Here is a 19,043-nt window from a genome sequence, read left to right as displayed (position 1 = left end):
AACACATAATTCGCCTACTATAAAGGGGTGAAAACCAGTATGTGGCAAAAGAAGCATGTCTGAATTCACAGTACTTAAAAAAATAGTAAGCCAAAGTTACCTAGATTTCCTGCGAGATTCTGAAGTGTGCATACTATAAACACTGAGGCCATGGGAGAGGATTCATGGTTGGCACTGAAGCGACACAACTGATGCTGGTAGGGTCACGTGATCTGTCAACATGGAAAATATAGTGAGTCCAGATTACATCTACAGTGGGTAAAATAAGTATTGAACACGTCACCATTTTTCTCAGTAAAATATTTCTAAAGGTGCCGTTGACATGATGTTCACCAGATGTTGGTAGCAACCAAAGTAATCCATATATACAAAGAAAGAAACCAAATATGTTCAGAAAATTAAGTTCTACTTAATAATATGGGATGACATAGAGAAAATATATGGGACATATGAAGAAAGGGAGGTACAAAAAGGCCAGGAAAGCCAAGACACAAGCTGAAATCTATCAGTAATTAGAACACAATCCTGCCCCTTGTTAGTGGAAATTAGTATTAGCTGGTTCAGTCCCAACACCTACAGTACCCGGATAATGATGAAACTAATTTCAGCAAAACAATGATCCCAAACACAGCCAATTGGTTTCAGAAAAAAAAATAAAGCTGCTAGAATGGCTTAACCATTGGCAACCAATCACCTGATTTGGATCCAATAGAAAATAAAAACTAAAGATCAGAAGTTCATAAGAGGCCAACCGAACCTTCAAGATTTGAAGACTCTGTGGAAGAATGGGCCAAAATCACAGTTTTCTCCATACAGGAGGCATATTGAAGCTGTCATTACAAACAAAGCTTTTGTACAAAGTATTAAATCAATTTTAGTACTTCAGTACTTTTCCCTCCGTCATTCCATTTTATTACACATAACTTAATTTATGAATTTATTTGTTTTAAATGTGCATTTACTGTATGGATTACATGGGTTGTTACGTGTTCAGTACTTATTTTATCCGCTGTATGTTACATGCATAGTGCACACATACTTTTTAGATGTTTGCAAAACAATTATGTATTCAAAATAAGCACCCTACTTACTCAAGAGAGTAGCCTATATGTGGTGTTGAACACAGCCAGAGTCTATCCCTTACATTCTCGTTTCCATCTGGTAAATTCAATATGGTGTCTAACATAATATGCAGGTATTCATCGTGAAAATACTGCAACACATGACCATCTGCTGAAGCACAAAAGGTTCACGTGTGTTCCACAAATAGCATTTTTTTCCTTCAGCGTAAATGTTTCACCTTATACTTTTTCATTATTGAATGTCTATGCAGAAATTAATTCAAGTCCTTCAAAAACATTGAAATATCTCTGGTAGTAAAAGGGTTTATAAAGTATAAAGTATATATATATATATATATATATATATATATATATATATATATATATTATATATATATAATATATATTATATATATATATATAATGTATTCATTAAAAAACTAACAATTCCTTAAGGTGGCCTAATGGTGGTTTTAGGGTGGTTTTAACAGGTTAAAACACAAAAGCATAACGCATTCTCATGTGTAAGTTGGCAGCACGGTTATTAAATTCAAGTTATTCTTGTTTAAGTAATATGTTCTCTAATATATTATTCTAAATAAGTTGATATGTGCACAGCGAAAGTTCGAAAAGCTGCAAACTTCCTCAGGACGTACCCCTTGCGGGGGCACGCGGTGTATTCCGCTGTCTCTATCATCCCACGTTCAGGAGGGAGAATACGAGCTACCCGTCTGACACGTGCGTTACGTCTCAGGTTCCCCAAATCACTATCCAGAATTGGTCATGAGACGTAGACTACCGGTTGTACGCATTAGCGTGCTCTCGGCGCACTCAGAGATTTCAAATCGAGTTACACTTGTATTGATTTCTGGAGGCTGATCAATCATCTGCCGCTTTGACTGCTTCCCCTGACGTCTGTCTGAATAACTAAACGCATCTTCTCGAGAATGATTCAGCGGACGCGATCCGCAGAGCGCTTGCCGACGTTCTGCGCGTTATAGGATTCAGATCGGTTATTACGACAGCCGAATGGCGGTCGACATTTCTGCTGTATCAAACACAAGTAATTAGACCGCGATATTCCGTTCTTGCTGGAGAAAAGGGCGTCCGCACTGAAACGCTACACTCTGGTAACCAAAAGGGTGCATGGCGCGCGAGGAATCACGACTCACGCAGCAGGATAATATATATAAATCCAAATTTTTTATTCATTATACAGTATGGATATATTTGTATAAAATGTTTAATGAAAATAAAAGAACAACTAAACGGACACCATATATTGCTTTTCAAGGTGCTCTTAGTATAGGAGAGACTGAGGGGTGCTGTAATAGCCTACGTTGTTTGATCATCTGTAACAGGTGTTTTTGTGCCACGTTTCTCAAACTTTAATATTTCCAAATATATATATATATATATATATATATATATATATATATATATATATATATATATATTAGGTGCTATTAGTAAAGAGGGCTGTTTTTACCACTTGTAACACTAACTGAAAAAAATCATAAGATGTGTTCATTTGTGTTTAAACACTTTAAATCAAAATGGTAATATATATATATACATATATATATGGTAATAAATATATAATAACAGTATTCAAAAGTGCAAAAGACTTAAAACTCTCAACTATAACAGCATGTGTTTATGCCATAGTTTTGGTAAATGTGGCCTATACGCAGTATTGTGTGAAATTTTTGGGTCCAGTAGAAGTACATTGGAAAGTGCTATAACTTGATCAGTCATAATATTTGTTATATATTGGTTTAAAGAAGGGAACCTGATGATTCAGATGATAGTTCTGTCATTTAACATTCATTAATTGTTACTTGTATCTTTTTAAACTGATGGTGTTTCCTCGTCTCCGCTACATCAAAACCAGACCAGTTTTAATCATCATAAATGTATTTGGATACATTTTCACTCGTGAGAGTTGAACTGGAAGGTTCAGAAGAAGGAACAAGGATACATAGTCTATATATAATCATTCTGTGCTCGTTTAACTGAGCATTATGAGAATCCAAACTCTCCTTGGTCTTTATAAATAGCAGCCCCGTCAATGACGTAGTGCACGCGCGTAGTTGAGTAGGTGATGCTTTTTAGTGAATGAGTCCCCCTCCCTCTCCAGCTTACTAGTACTATCAGATCTCTATAAAAAGCGCACGGTAGATGGAAAAGCGCTTGAGAGCTGGTTGTTTCTACCAGGAAAAAGAAGACAAGATGAGCGTGGCGAGTGTAGACAGTGGCCCATATGGAGACACTCGGGCGAGAACGAACTTCTCATTACGCAGTAGCTTACACCGAGCCATCCTACTGGAGCGCCAACATCTAATAGACGAGGTACTAGAAAACGGACAGTCGTCAGAAAATCGACTGCATTTGAACAAGGACTCCAATATTTCAAGGTAAGAGTGATTTGACACTGTTTGGTTGAAAATGGCATGGTGATAGCCAGTTTATTCATTTAGAAATTACCTGAAGGTTGCCTAATATCGAAGTCCTAGAAGTTTTTTATCACCCAGATAAAAAAAACGTATGCGTGTTTATTAAAATATGTACGGTATATTGCAGACGACTTGAAACTTGCTGCAGTGTGACTCACTTTTCTCGCACGTGGGCAGCATGAAGACCCTTTAAAGAGAACAGTCTGCTGGACAATGCAGTTGGTTCTGAAAAAGCTTGCTTTCACTTGTTAAACTAAGGAATATGATTAAAAAAGAGTAGCTATACATTTGTGAAGCTTGGATTTGTATTATTATGAATTATACAGCTGCCTCATAATGCATCGACTTTTAGGGAATGCCAGACATGTTAATATTTTTGAAACGTGTATGTATTTATATACCGTGAAGTACGTATATTATTGAATCTCGCTGTAAGTGAAGCATCTCATTTATAATGTCATCCCAATATTCGCTGGAAACTCTCGTGAATTTCTGACACCGGGAGATTTTCGGTAGAGATGACTTTCGTCGTAGTTGCCAGGTCCTGACAGAAAAAAAACCACATTTGAAACACATAATATGAATTAAAACTGGGAAAGTATTCCGTACAATAGGCATCGAAATAAAAGAGTAGTTTTGTAGGAAAGGAACGATTTCTTCTGCCGTTCATCTGAAGAGGAGCTGAAACGCTCCCTCTGCTCCCCAAAATCTTCGTTTAAACAGATAGCGACATAGGCGTGTATGCTATGAATTTCCTTCCTACCTAACGTTTCCGTTCACCTTTTTTTTTACACAGATTCTGTGACGTGTATTCAGACGTTGAAGTCAGGCCTGCGTCACTCTTGCGCACTTTGCAGATGATTCGTAGTCACCTACTGTAACCCTTTAAAGAGACAGCGCGCTCAGCTGCAAACACACACACACACACACACACACATAAGCGACTGCAGCACAATCCTTTTATTTTTCGCGGGGTTGTTAAAGAAGGGAGTGGGCGTCCGTTTTCATTAATTTAATTAATTGATGATAACGTAATTCATTCTTTGCAATTTAATGAATGTACAACAGAATTAGCATAGCCAGCGACACTAGTGACCAATATGTTAAGCTGAAATAAGTACACAAAATTATTTTAATTCTTAAAGGAACGGTGCACCGAAAAATTAAAATCCTGTCTTTTGTTTTACTAACCCTAATTTATTTATTATTTGTGTCTCTGAGGGTGTCAATTCATTACATTCTGCCTAACTTCTCCTTTTCGTTTTAGGATGAACTATTTCTTTACATCATCACCTTGAAGCTTATTTGAGTAGGCTTTACAAAGAAAATACCATTTCAGTCTTTCTACTTCAAAATGAAATTTCTGAGTGAAGATTGTTTATACACCACTTTTTCTTTTAAAGTAATGCATTATGAAACAAATTATTTTTAAAATATTTGATAATAGCTTAAGCAGCCATATATTTAACCAAAATTATGTGAAACATATCGGATTAATATATTAAAAAGGTCATTCATTAAAATAAAGCAGAGTAAAGCTGTGTTTTCAGCACCATGGACAGCAGATATTACTCTCAAGTCTACATCCTTCTTTCAGAACCAAATGCATTTAAGCAGTCTAACATTGGGCTGCCAGTAAGAGTCACTAAGTATCAGTTAATATATGGTGAATAAAACATAATCGAAAACTTTCAGGAAATGGAACGACTTTCAAGGGGTTCAAGCCTGCATGTACGTCACTGACCCGGCAGCGAGGCTCAAGGGAATCAATACAACCAAGAACATTCTGCTTGGGCAAACCTACGCCCTTTTCAATGAAATAACTTAAATTCATATTCAAAACGTATAATATTAAAGCAATATTTCATTTATCTAAACACATTTGTTTGAGTTCTGCTGTGTTTTCTGTAACACTTCTCTTTAATTGCAGTAGGTGTTCTGTCTCTCCATGTGAGCTGAATTCCTCTCTGTGTCGCCCAACATGAGTCTCTACCAGTATGCCAGCACTTCATGACCTTGGCTCTAGACTGCTTACTGCTTATGGAGTCCAACAGTACAGTAACAGTCTACAGTCATGGCTACTGAAGTCTGGCTCCAGCATCACTAATAAAGAAGGGTATCATCTGTATAACTCAGGTTGTGATTGAAAAGGGAAGGCTGCTAAAATGCACATGCATGCATTCATTGCACATATTCGGCTGTGACAGCAAACAGTTGTGTAAATCTGAGCCTGTATTGGGGAAGTCCTGTGCTATGGAGGCATTGCGTTTCATCGAAACAAGCCAATAGGCTCGCACTATTTCCAGTTACCATGCCAACACCCCCTCCTCCCTACTTCTGCTGTCTCCATGGTGACCGTGGCTTTAGATTGTTACTGTAGTGTTGGCACGTGGTAACAGTCTACAGCCATGGTCGCTAAGGGGCAGGTGTTGTATCGTCAACTGGAAGCATCAGAAAATGATTGCGTAAAACCAAAATGCATGTGAAACTGTAACATGCGGATGTTTTTCTAAGAAGCACTTACACAATGATTTGATTTTAGAAAGTAGGTCAAAGTCTGAATTGATTTGTTTATATCTTTCCCTTCTTCTGAAACTCTGTTAAAAGACTCTTTCCGTCGATGTGAAAGTAAGCATGTTTTTCTCAGACTGAAGCATCAAAGCTACACTGTGATTCTTGATTTGTGACTGAAAACTTTATTCTTTGCACAACATACATTAAAAACATCAATACAGAATGTAATGAAATAATGAACTGTAGAAGAATATACAATCATTTCTCTCTAATGTTTTCCTGATGATTCAGTTTGTTCCCTGATGGCCAAGTGATTCATTCTAATGTGGAGTGCCAATGACTGCTCCTTTTTTTCCAGGCAATTTCCTGTGGAACAGGGAGAAGCAGTTTCAATTAGGATAGAGTGACAGAATATGTTTGTGTAACTGATGAAAGCTGTACATTTTCTTTTTACTGGTGACATGCAGTGACATCTGGGACAGATACTCAATACAGTGAGTAATTAATACATATTAGAAGGGATGTATTGTTTCAATTAATTTTTATCTGCAGCAATGGTGTGCAATAGGATATGGACCCAAAAAAATAAAAAATAAAATCATATTTAAGTTTAGCAGTCAGACATCGCCCTCTGGAGGAGAGAGTTTGTAGTTGTGGAAAACAGTCTGTGGGCTACGGTTTTGTGGTACCATTGTAAAAAAAAATTTATATGAAAATTTGAGTAAATAAAATCTCAATATCCAAAAACAATTGTTTTGGTTTTAACATTTTAAATTATGAAATTTTTCATAGTTAAAATTTTTTTAGCCAGGGCGATCTACATTTTAAGCATTTTTTGGATTATGGATTCAAGTAAAAAAAAAAAAAAAAAAAAAAAAAAAAAATCAAATCTAAACCATGATGATTTTTTATTATTATTTAGCATACAACAATAAATAAAGCCACTTCCTACACATACATTTGGTTTAAAATATTTTCTCTATTGTTTTCTAGCTTCAGTAGACATACACTTAAGAATTACTGAATATTGTTGACTTTTTTGTTTGACAAACTTTCCTTAATATTTTATAGCAGTTGTTTAAATTAATTAAATATTTTTGCCCAGGGTTATTTACATTTAAATCAGCTTTTGATCATGGATCCAAGTTTAAAAAATGACAAAACACTTTGGCAGACAATAATAAATAAAGTCACTTTCTACACATAATTTTGATTAAAAAAAAAAAAAAAAAAAAAAAAAAAAAATATATATATATATATATATATATATATATATATATATATTTTTTTTTTTCTAGCTTCTGAAACTTGTTGCCTTTGCATGATAAACTTGTGACGGTCCTAAATATTTTAAATGTGGCTTTGAAAAATAAATAATAAATAAATAAAAAATATGACATAAGTCTTTTTCTCTTTCTATTCCCCCCCCCAGGGTTATAACATTTTTTAAGGATTTTTGGATCCAAGCATTATCGGTCTCCATTTGAATTTTTTTTTTACACATTTTTTTCCTGGGTTTAAATTTAATAAAACAAAATTTTTTATAATTAATCTAGTCTAAACCATGTCGAGCATTAAAAAAGTTATCTATTCTTCTATGTTTTATCAAATATATATTTTTAAATTTACTCTTGAATCTTTCTGAAAATTGTTTCCTTATGTATGCCAAACTTGTGACTTATTTGTTGCTGAATGATTAAAAGTAAATGTTGATCTCGCAAAACAAAGTGAATACTTTGAAAAAAAAAAGCAATGAGAAGTTGATAAAGACTCTTTTCCCTACAAGTAAGAGACCATGTGCTGATACTTGAACCTCAGCACATAAACTCTTACTGTTCAGGGCTAAGGGCATTGTGCAGGGACGGATGGACGGACACACACACACGCACACACTCACACACACACACACTGATTCACAGCCACTCTAAGAATTATTAATCACACATTCAGCCTCTAAAAGAAGATAAACGTGGCAGTGTCAGACCTTGAAACAGAAAAGCAGAAAAAATAATGCAAGACATAATCAGCAACATGTTTTGCCCTAAAAAAAGTTTAAATTCTGTATTTTTTTAAATCTGATTTTAAGTTTTTTTTTAAATCAATAAATTATTTCCATTTTAAAAGGACAAAGACAAACTGACAAGATACATTAAAAGCAGTGATTAGAAATGTGAAGTATAGTCTGTGATTTATCAGTTCCACTTCTAACTGACCCAAACATGCCCCTGTAACAACTAGACGCACAAGAAGGAACAGCCAAACCACAATAATTTGAAGGTTTTTGTCCAGATCAAAGCATTTCCTCTTCACCAAAACCTTGTAGGTCTCACCAATGATAACACAGAGAGTTCCTGTAGCTCAGAAAGAAAGAAAGAAAGAAAGAAAGAAAAAGAAGACATGAGTTTGGGAAGTTGAGAAGTCAGGAAACTAACTTTGGCTTATGATACGCACTGTCCACACAAACAGGAAAACCATGAAGTGGCAGGACCGTGTGTTTGGATCCGGCTGGGAATAAATAATAAGTAACTCAAACCATACTATGCTGGATGAATTCCTGAATTCCTGGTTATAAAACACAGCCTGACCCTCTAAAAAAAAAAAAAAAAGCCAACATAGCAACAAAACAATCCCTAATCATTTCCTCACTATAGAACATTAAACAGTTTTCAATGGAAAAAAATTTCTCGTTCGTCATCCTGTCCTAGTCTTGTCTTGTCTGTAAATATGGACCATGTGCTTCATCAAACTGACAGAGTGGCATCATAGTTATTCTTTAGGTTAAATAACCTTGGGAAACTCCCTCCACCTGCTTAGTAACTGCTGAAATCTGATTGGTCAGTTCGGCCACACCAGCAAAACAGTATCTACTCAGTGACCTCTTCACCACAACAAAATTTCCTGGAATTAACCTTCATCTGCTCTTCTGGGAAACCGCATAAGTACCTTTCAGTCTTCTTCAAATATTAAAGGCTTTGATCCACTTTTGATCCAACATTTCATTGTATTATAATGGTTTAAGCTAGTCTGTTAATAAGTACATAGACAAATACAAATACATACATATATATACTGTGTGTGTCTATAAATTAAACCATGTTTGTCTGTACGATACAATACATACATGACTCCAACATGTGACAAACTAGATACCCAATTCATCACTGCTCCAAATGCATCACTCTCCCAAAATTCTCCAATAAAGATGTAGACATAAATATTCCAGTATGAAAGCAAAAATAAATGCAAAATTCCAGAAATAGTGTGATATAGTCCATTAAATCAGATTTCAGGATGAGAGAACATAAAAGAATGTTTAACGGCGCAGGATGAATCTACTGAGTCCTACTACTCTTATAAAAATGTTGTAGCTCCGCCCATATCCTCAAAACCACACCTTCCCCATTCCTCAGAAAATAAAAAAAACACCTCCTGTTACTTTTAACACAGGTTGCTGGCATCATCCTGCCTTCTACTATAGGCCACCAGAGTTAAAATATAGCCTGATACACCACTCACGTCTATCTTTTCCAGACATTTCTTACACAACTCTCCCTCTCACCCCTGACCACTGCTGTTGTGTAAGACCATGGATTCCTGAGGCCGGGAGTCACGGAGCTGTTGTAAAACTTACTGGCAAGAGGGAGTTTCTGTGTTTCTCCTCTTCTCTTGTCTTCCATTTATCAAAACCATGTGTTTGAATGGAGAAAGAGACACGTGGCACTGAGAAGGAAAGAACAGAAAAACAAAAAGGGGGGGGGGGGTCTGTAAAATGTAATCATTGACTTGGTATTGTAGCAAAATGTGTTAATAATGAAAACGCTAACGCATATTTATATAGAATATTTATAATAATTATATAAAACTAAAGGATGAAATGATGACAGAAGAAGGCCAGAAAGGAGGAAAAAAAGAGATAGATCTCACATTAAAAAAAAAATTTATGGAAAAAATAATTTGCACATAATTTGAGAGAATGCTAAAGGTTTGTGAATGTGAAGTTTTACAGTGGAATGCAAACATTTGAAAGTTTTTTGAGCAAATGCAAAATATAATTTTTCCTTCTATCTGATATCCTCCAAACATTTCACTCTGATTCATCTTATTTTAACGGATTTAGCCAGATTAGTATACTTTTTTCTGTGTGGAAAGTTTATTAGGGGAAAGCAAAAACAGTGAGATATAATATTTCTTAATATCACTTTCCCTCTATCACCATGTCCCTTTAGGGGCTCTGTAAAAACCTTTCATTGACTGTTTATTCTAGTAAACAATCTCTAGCAAACAAACTGGAACAACTGGACCAGATAAATACACATTGCAAGCAGAGAGAGGCTAAAATCTTTGCCTCGGGATATTTTCAAGATGGCCACCAAGTGATTTGTCTTAAAGAGACTTTGACAAAGTGCACAATGACACAACAGATGCGTCATAATAAAATAAGCAATGTGGATTTCGAGTTTTTATTAACACTATTTATAATACATAGTAGATACAGTGCAAACTGCTTATAAAATAAATCACAGCCTAATGTCTTGAGCTGTTGTACAGAGCTGTTTTATAACCATTTACAAGAATAAGAGAGGAATGGAGCCGGGGAGAGTGGGGAAAAAAGTGAGAGATCAGGTCATTTAAAGGCAAGGGAAGGTGCAGGGAGGCTCTGGCAACATTGGAAAGAATGAGTGAGACTAGAGGAGTGCTTCCCACAAACATCTGGAAATCATCATCACAGATGTAATCCTGGGCCGCCAAACTGCCTTTAAGCTACACGAGAACACAGAGTTCCCAATCTGCCTGTGAGCGTGCACAAACACAAACACTGACAGAGAAATCAAAATGATGAACAGCTGCAGGGGAAAGACGCCCACTAACGCCCCCACTGGAAACTGAAAGTACTTCAGGTGCCAGCACTAAACTTTAATTACTCAGAAAATCTGAAAATCCACCCACATGAATCACATCAAGTTCATCCCCCAGAACAGTGTTCTAAAAACCTAAGGACATAACAGCTCTACTAGCACACTATTTTGTATATAATAATTATTGTAAGCATTTTTATAAATTATAGCGACATCATGTTAACAAGTTAAAATGTATCAAATGCAATACATTGGGCTTTTGATGAACGTTTATTTGTATTTATTTCATCATTGCATTTTATGTTTTGACCCCAGCAATATCAACTACAAACTTGATCATAAAACTAAGCATTTAATATCATCTTATTAAGACATGGATCATTGGTAGATATAGAGTGACAACTGAAGTTTAAATGCATTTTAAATGAGTCTGCTTTTGCTCCTATAAAAATAATACTAGCTATCAGAACTTCAATATTATTTTGGCCATATAAATATCAACAACTGGCTCAAATTGCATATTTTGTTGCACATTTTGGGCCTCTGAATAATAAAAGGTGTTTTCAAATATAAGCTCCATACTCACCTATATCACACTAAGCAATAAAAGCACAATGTGTCTAATATGATACTCTACAAAAACGTTTTTGTCTAAAGGTTCAAAAACTTTGAACATAAAAAGGCAATTCTGTAATTTTATATATACTCTAGATATTTATATATGTTCAATTTCTCATTAATGCAATTATCTAATCAACCAATTACATGGCAAGACAATCTCCTGAACTCCAAACTGAATGTCAGAATGGGAAAGAAAGGTGGTTTAAGCAATTTTGAGCGTGGGCCGGTCTGAGTATTTCACAATCTGCTCAGTTACTGGGATTTTCACGCACAACCATTTCTAGGGTTTGCAAAGAATGGTAAAGGGAATGGAAAAGGGAAAAGCAGTCCTGTGGATGAAAACGGCGAATTGATGCAAGAGGTCAGAGGAGAATGGGCCGACTGATTCAAGCTGATAGAAGAGCAACTTTGACTGAAATAACCACTCGTTACAACCGAGGTATGCAGCAAAGCATTTGTGAAGCCACAACACACACAACCTTGAGGCGGATGGGCTACAACAGCAGAAGACCCCACCAGGTACCACTCATCTCCACTACAAATAGGAAAAAGAGGCTAAAATTTGCACGAGCTCACCAAAATTGGACAGTTGAAGACTGGAAAAATGTTGCCTGGTCTGATGAGTCTCGATTTCTGTTGAGACATTCAGATTGTAGAGTCATAATTTCGTGTAAACAGAATGACAACATGGATCCATCATGCCTTGTTACCACTGTGCAGGCTGCTGGTGGTGGTGTAATGGCGTAGGGAATGTTTTTTTGGCACACTTTAGGTCCCTCAGTGTCAACTGGGCATGGTTTAAATGCCATGGCCTACCTGAGCATTGTTTCTGACCATGTCCATCCCTTAATGACCACCATGTACCCATCCTCTGATGGCTACTTCCAGCAGGATAATACAGCATGTCACAAAGCTCGAATCATTTCAAACTGGTTTCTTGAACATGACAATGAGTTCACTGTACTAAAATGGCCCCCACAGTCACCAGATCTCAACCCAATCTTTGGGATGTGGTGGAACGGGAGCTTCGTGCCCTGGATGTGCATCCCACAAATCTCCATCAACTGCAAGATGCTATCCTATCAATATGGGCCAACATTTCTAAAGAAACTCTCACATACTATTTTATAATTTCACTGAAACTTCTCGAGGAAGTCTTGGTATGACTGCGTGTGAGAAGATGCTGCTGGAACAAAGTGTCCACCGGGATGAATGAGGATTTGAGCTCCATCAAACGCTGGCAGCAGATCTCGGCTCATCTCCTCCATCCTGTCCAAACACATGCAGAGAGGGGATTGTTATCGCCGGCCCTTCGTAAAAGCACAGATGTTGGGAACAGGCACTGTGGAATCCGGTGACCTGGATGGCAAACTGGAAATTAAAAGCAGGCTCTAGTTTTTGTTCTTTCAGAGCAAACAGCATTGCCACCATGACTAAAGCCCGATTCCACCGAAGGGCCCAAGATCCTTCACTGCAGTTTTCACAGTCTCTGTACTCTCTTCCAGACCCAGGCTGCTCTCACAATCCCGCTGAGCGATAAAACTTTGTGCCTGGACATCAGAGAACCATCAGCCCCTCTGGTCCTCATCATTACCACTGTCCGTCTTCTCAGGCTCCTGATTGGCTGATTGCATTGAAAAAGTAATAAGATCAAGGTTCAACATTATGGATTTTTCTTTTACATCAAAAATCATAAGGATAAAATCAGGATAAAGAACAAGTTCCATGAAGATATTTTGTTAAATTCCTACCGTAAATATATCAAAACTTATTTTTTGATTAGCAATATGCATTGCTTTGAAAGGTGATTTTCTCAGTATTTAGATTTTTCTAAATACACTCTCAGATTACAGATTTTCAAACAAACCTATCTGGGCCAAATATTATCCCATCCTAACAAACAATACATCAATATGTACAACTTATTTATTCAGCTTTTAGATTATATATAAATTTCAATTTCACAAAATTTACCCTTATGACTGATTTTGTGGTGACTAATGTATAAAATAGGTTTATACATTTTAATGTACTTATGATAGTAGGCAACCCACAAGGTTTTGAGGTATAGCAAACATTATCAGTTTTAAACGCATTTTTTTTTGAATTGCAGGAACTTGATGTGGTGTGGTAATGTACAACTTCACCATCACTGGTGCAGTAATATACACCAACAACTCCACTTGTCTCTTTAATATTTCACTTAATGCTCCTGTATTCTCCCTAAAAAAAGAGATACCATTCTGTCGATAACCTTGAATACAGACAATTCGAAGTGGAACTGCAGCTTTGGAAATTAATATTATTAATAGTCTATCACAGCGATAATTGTCTAGCTATTGTCAAAACTCCAAAAACACAAGCAACCAGCAACAAGTTGACGTAACACAAGTTATATTGTGCTGTGTCGACTTAATAATTAAAAAAACATTCAAAATGCTAAAAAGAAACTAAACTTGACATGTTTCCGTCTTGTGCGACTGGTTTGTTACCGTGTTGAAACATAACTAATTCATAACTCTTCAGGTGTGCGTTGCATAATTTGCACATTATCGATTCCCAAAAGTAGAAGCAGAAATGTACTTCCGAATATAAGCGCCAGGGGGCAAGCGTTCACTGTAGAAATGTGCGGTGTTCTTATGCCTCTTAAACGTTAGCCTCTCATAAGAAACCGAATAATGTCTCTTTAAAATGATTGCCACAAATTGTTTTACCCATTCAATTTAATTATCAAAAAAACGCATTATTATAATCAAGGGTCTCTGTGCATTGAGTATAACAGAAGCCTTGACAGCAGATCTTCTTTAAATCAAACTGTATGTCTAAACAGGAAAGCATCGCTGCATTTAATATGAATACACATGCTATCATTTCTGAATAAATAAAGCAACGAAAGAGACAATTATGCAAAATGATTTGGGATTCTGTGTTTTCCCATATTAACAAATGTTTGTATAAGATAAATAAATAAATAAATAAAAATAAAATAAACCTTGCCTGCAAGCTTTCAAAGATTGTAAATAACCGCACAAAAAGTTTAACATAAATCTGTATGCATTCAATATTTCATGCTATCCTGGAGGGGAAAGTTCTTAATTTGGTTAGATGATTACATCTCTCTGTTGATCTCAGTGAGGTTTCTGGATGATTGTGCCTCCTGAGCACTTGACAATTAATCTAAAAATGAGCAGGAACCCTGGAGGCCTGATGCCTCTAACACTTATACTCTTACGCACCATAAAGTTTATCGGTATAATATTACTGATCCCAGTTCTGGCCAGCCAGCCAGAAACATAGATAGAACAGTAGACAGATAAAAAATAGACAATAGAGAGAACAGTAGATAGATAGACAGAAAGATAGTACATATATTTTCCATAAATGTTTATTATTATTTTTTTTTTTTGTAAGTGCATCTCATCCCTGAAACGAAAGAATATTTCTTCCATGTGCTGTGGAGAACACAGGCGGCAGAAACCAGCACCAAGCATATGCTTCAAGCTATAATTAAAGGAGGTTTTCAGGCGATCCAGCATGTTAACTTAAATGAATATCTGTACGAGAAAAAGAGGTTTAATTAATGAGTCTCTCTGTCTAATTTAATGTCTTGTCTGTGCATATTGAGTATATGCTAACCAAATTCCCAGTCGTTCCCTACGGACACTCTATACTTCACTCTCCACATTAACAGATTTAAACACATCCAAAGCTATGTTCCCAGTGCCAAGAATTTCATCGCACATTAAATGCTTCGATGTGCTCCTTCAAGGGACTTCCTGCATCAACCAACGCACCTGTTCATTACCTTTTAGTTTCTCTGTCCTCTGTCTGAACTGCCGTTCTCTTTAATATTCACCATGATCAAACAGTGAGATGAGTCACAAATAAGACCAAATAAATAAAACAGGCCCTAAGGCCAGCCTTCCTTTCAGTGCTGTTTAAGTGATTTATTCTTGAATGTGGCTTGTTAGCGGCAGGTGAGGGTGCTCCATTCTCACTCTTTGCAGCAGGAAGTAACCCCTGCAGGAAACGTCAGTGCGGAATACAGATGAGATGAAGGATATATGCACAGAAACACACACGAAACTGGAGCGTGAGCACATTTGCGCCCACAATTGCTCACAAACAAGCACACGTATGGTCATTTTATAAGTGGACCGTTGGATCAGAATGACATGGATTGCATCAGTACTGGGATGAGTAACCGTGTCAGTGTCACCCATAAAATTCAGTACACAAACAACAACAGGCGCTTTACAGAAACAGTGTGCAAAATGAAACTCTAAAAAAATAAGTGTCAGGGAACAGAGAGCCTAACTTTTATAAAATGTTGTTGGTGCACCTCAGAACAAAATTAAATTTCATGTGAGCTGTCTTTTATACAAGGTTTGCAATTTGCGCAACCCTGTTACAAAAGTTGAGTTATATATATATATATATATATATATATATATATATATATATATATATATATATATATATATATATATATATATATATACACATACATATATATATATATATATATGTATATATATATAAATGAAATCAAAGGTTTTAAATATGGTAGAATTTAAGTTTTTATTAGTATTATTATTATTTTCTTTATCAGAGCAACTCTGGCAACAAAGAAAAGATCAGAACAGATTGGAAGAGACTCAGCATTACATCACTTGCTCACCAGTGATCCTCAGAAGTGGATGGGTGCCGTCAGAATGAGAGTCCAAACAGCTGATAAAAACATCACAATAATCCACAACATGACTCCAGTCCAAACGGTCACTTCCGGCCTTTTTCATTTATCCATAATATTGCTTTCTTCTATGAAAAAGTTATCTCTCCTGAATCAAGTGAGAAATATGCACAGACCTAGCACTGTTTTACAAGCAAAACAGTCGAAAAGCTGTCTTAAACAAATATGTCAAACATGTCACTTTTTCATGTGAAGGAAGCATTATTATGGACTCATATTTTGGCCAGAAGCGACAGGTTAAAGTTTAAAATCCAACAGCGCATGCCTAAATGACACACATGTGAACTCTGAATAGCTTTGAATATCACATATCATGATACTCCCCTCATATCAAGTTTTAAACTGTCCATTCCCTTACAATATTGACACATTAATGCAGTTAAAGTGCATTATAAGAAATGTAGGAATATCATATATCAGGTAATGTGTCAGTAAAGATAAAGGCTCTATAGAGAAGGACATTATAGAACTGCATGCAGGAAAGGAAAGTATAACAATAGATTGTATTAATATCTTAGTTCCAGGCTGTGGATCTGTTATTTTACAATAGTGATATATCATAGATCATAACCAGCAAATCTGTCATTTGTATGTTGTTGTAACTGCATAAGCGCACTGCAATCACAAAGCCTCTTTATCATAAACCGAAGTCATATCATCTCTGAGCTTTAAAGCATGGATGAAATCTCTTTCAGCAGGCAGCATGCAACCTGTAATATTCTGCTCACAAATAGCTGGGATTTGCTTCTTTGCATTGTAGCCATCGTTGTGGGTGGGATGTGCTGATTCCCATTCCCTGCAGCTATTCTGACCAAATATTTATGCCTCTGCTGAGTGACCTCTGTGTTTGCTTCATACCAGCTCAGTTCAGAAAGCTTTAGAGCAGCTTATCAGTAACGTTCCACGCAATAAAATTTGGACAATTTGTGCCACAGACCATCGATAAACATAATAATAGCATTCAGACCACATCATTGTGGTTTTCTGTTGTAAGTGCATTACCGTAAATGTGTTTCCTGTTTTACTGTCTGCAATATTTAATAGCATGCCACAAATTTCCATAGAGTTTATCTCTAAAATGAACTATTTAAAGCAACTAGTTCTGGAATTATATGTTGCTGTTTTCTTTTTATTAGTATTATTATATCTTCCATAGACTAATAATAAAGATAATAGCATCTTTTTATCTCAAAATTCTAAATGTGCAATTCAGTTTTTTTCCCTCACCACAGAATAAAAAAATATAAAAGGTAATTGTGACTTTATCTCACAATTATGACTTTTCTTTTAATATTTTGCAATTCAGAAAAATGTAAATTTTTTAAATATATTCACTTTTTTTCTCCCATGTCCCCAAACTGCCATAATTGGTTTAGCTTAAATATTATTTATACATTTATTAATACTATTTCAATTTATAGGACCAGTTCACACCCAAAATTAATACTGCATTATTTACTTACCCTTGTGTCGTTCCAAACCCTGCATGATCTTTATTCCTCTCTGCAACACAAAAGGAAAAATAAATGATGCAGTTGTACTGGTACATAACAAATCATTCTGAATTGATTCATTGATTCACAGATCTGATTCATCATAAAAAGATTACATTTAAAAGAACATACAATAACCAATAATATGTATGCAGATGACTCCCTGCTTGAGCGTTTGAATAGTGTGACTCTGTCTGAATACATGGCAAGTGTGTTACACTGATAATTAGGACCATTTTAAAGTCTTCCCAGAGGACATGGCAATTAGCGCTAACCATTACATGGCTATTTATAGTGTAATATTCTGTCTGCATTAAAGAATGGCAGTGAAACCGGCAGTAAAGAAGAAAGGTGAAAAGGTTAAAAGAATGAGATCTTTTTTTGTTTTTATGACAGTGCAATCAAGAGAGTGCAAAGATGGGTCAGAATGGATAAATGATCAATTTCACAAGTAATTTTATCAGAGGTTTCTCTTCGTGAGCGTCGCTTATGTTCCAGAATGTTATGTGGCTGTGCAATTGTAATGTGAGAGACAGTAACGATCAGAATCATTGAACTGACTGAATGTTCAGACATGTGAACAGAAAAGCAGAAATAAGCTTGGCTTGATCCAGGATACATTTTTCTCTATATATACTGTATATATATATATATATATATATATATATATATATATATATATATATACCCACTGCTGAGAAGATGTGTAGTCTACAGAGAGTTAGCAGGTGTCAGATATCCAGAAGTCAATAGATGTGAAATGTTCTGCGATGAAGAGACGTTGAACTTGCATTCAAATTTCAGTTCTCTTCAATGTGCCCACTTACACACACACACACCAACACACGTTTCTTCCCTCTCATCAACTTCATCTGCATACATGATGTACACAGACAGTCTGGACTGACTGTCACTTCCCATTAGGATCAGTCTCTCTCCCTCTCTGCCCTCTATTTCCATTCACACCTGGCCAAAAGATCTCACTACTGGCACCTCTGGACAAAACCTCGGTTATAAGTTATACCATTACTTATAATAATAGCTTATTTGATATTAACATGTCTCTTTATCAATACTGGTACGACCTTTCTGATTGGAATTAACATGGCCATATACTCAAAGGCCACACAGCACTTGAAAGGGATTTCAGTTATTGGACAATATTCAGGAATTGTTTTAACAATAAATCATGCTTACAATGTATTTAAACAATTATCATTTAAAGATTAAGTGATGCAAAGTGAAAGTAACATTTCTTGGAATTATTAAGCAGCCCAACTGTTTTTAAC

At 35.9% G+C, this 19,043-nt stretch overlaps 1 long non-coding RNA gene and 1 pseudogene across 1 annotated transcript; both read right to left on the bottom strand.

The window, feature by feature from the left end:
* Positions 1–6,190: 6,190 nt before the first annotated feature.
* Positions 6,191–9,728, bottom strand: LOC113073464 (uncharacterized). Its single transcript, XR_003280501.1, has 2 exons — positions 8,483–9,728; positions 6,191–8,382 (listed from the first exon to the last, which is right to left on the bottom strand). It is a non-coding gene; the product is annotated as an uncharacterized LOC113073464 (long non-coding RNA).
* A 2,913-nt stretch (positions 9,729–12,641) lies between these two features.
* Positions 12,642–18,714, bottom strand: LOC113073466 (esterase OVCA2-like; annotated as a pseudogene).
* Positions 18,715–19,043: the final 329 nt, after the last annotated feature.

This window comes from Carassius auratus, unplaced genomic scaffold (assembly GCF_003368295.1).
Source record: "Carassius auratus strain Wakin unplaced genomic scaffold, ASM336829v1 scaf_tig00012192, whole genome shotgun sequence".
In the NCBI taxonomy this organism is placed as follows: domain Eukaryota; kingdom Metazoa; phylum Chordata; class Actinopteri; order Cypriniformes; family Cyprinidae; genus Carassius; species Carassius auratus.
Note: the sequence above shows the minus strand (reverse complement) of the source record. Positions and strands in the feature narration are given on the sequence as shown.